Genomic DNA, 1,108 nt, shown 5'->3' with positions numbered 1-1,108 from the left:
AGGGTCATGACTAGTGTTTTTATTTTTACTTGTTCGCAAAATAAAAACCTGTTGGGAGAGAATAATATTATAAGATTATGGTCTTGTATCTAACAAAACTGTCATCGTTCTCAGAGGCGGAATTAAATACCTCACACAGTGGGTGATGATTCGAAAGCAAAATCTCAACGAAACACCATAACAAATAACATTGTTCTCTTTCCTTTTTACTCGAGTCTCGAAAGTGTCCTTGGGCGGATGGTTGACGCATGTCTTCCAATTGAGAAGTTAAGAAAGACGGATTCTAGGTGAGCCTCTCGCTTTGATACAATTCAAAAGTATTTTGAACTTTCTGTTATTTAATTCAGAAGGTCGACAACATTTTCTGTGAATACTATCAACAGCCGAAAAGTTAATAGAACATAAACAATGGGTAGGCAACACACGCACACTCACACTCACACACACACACACACACACACACACACACACACACACACACACACACACTCACATATATCCGCGCTAAATACCGATCTGTGCAATCTTAAGATTTGCGCTGAGCGTTTTATCGATCGCATAATTGCGCTGCAATCTGAAGATTGCGTTAATAGTTTGTATATATTTGAAATATCTTTTTTTATTCATTTCCATCTTTATTCTTTTACTCACCTCAAGGAACATTCACATATACATGTATTTTCAAAAGTGTAAAAATATGAAGAACAAAATTAAAATTAACCTTAACACATGAAACTGAAGAGCTCACAAGAATGATACAACGCCAGGTATCAAACTCAAAATTTCACAAAAGTACATTTAGTTTATGTTATTTTTTTTATTTTTATTTTTTAATTCACTTTCATCTTTATTATTTTACTCACATCAAGGAATATTCACATCTATTTTCAAAAGTGTAAAAATATGAAAATTGAAATTTATTTAATTAGAATAAACGTATGAAACGGAAGAGCGAAGAGCCCACAAGAATATACAATTATACGATCTTTAAAACGCGCAGCACTAAAGATTGCCGCGCAATTATACGATCTTTTAAACTCGCAGCGCAATCTTAAGATTGTACCGATCGGTAATTAGCGCGGAACATATATACATGTATACATATATA

This window comes from Aplysia californica, unplaced genomic scaffold (assembly GCF_000002075.1).
Source record: "Aplysia californica isolate F4 #8 unplaced genomic scaffold, AplCal3.0 scaffold00002, whole genome shotgun sequence".
Classification (NCBI taxonomy): Eukaryota; Metazoa; Mollusca; class Gastropoda; order Aplysiida; family Aplysiidae; genus Aplysia; species Aplysia californica.
Note: the sequence above shows the minus strand (reverse complement) of the source record.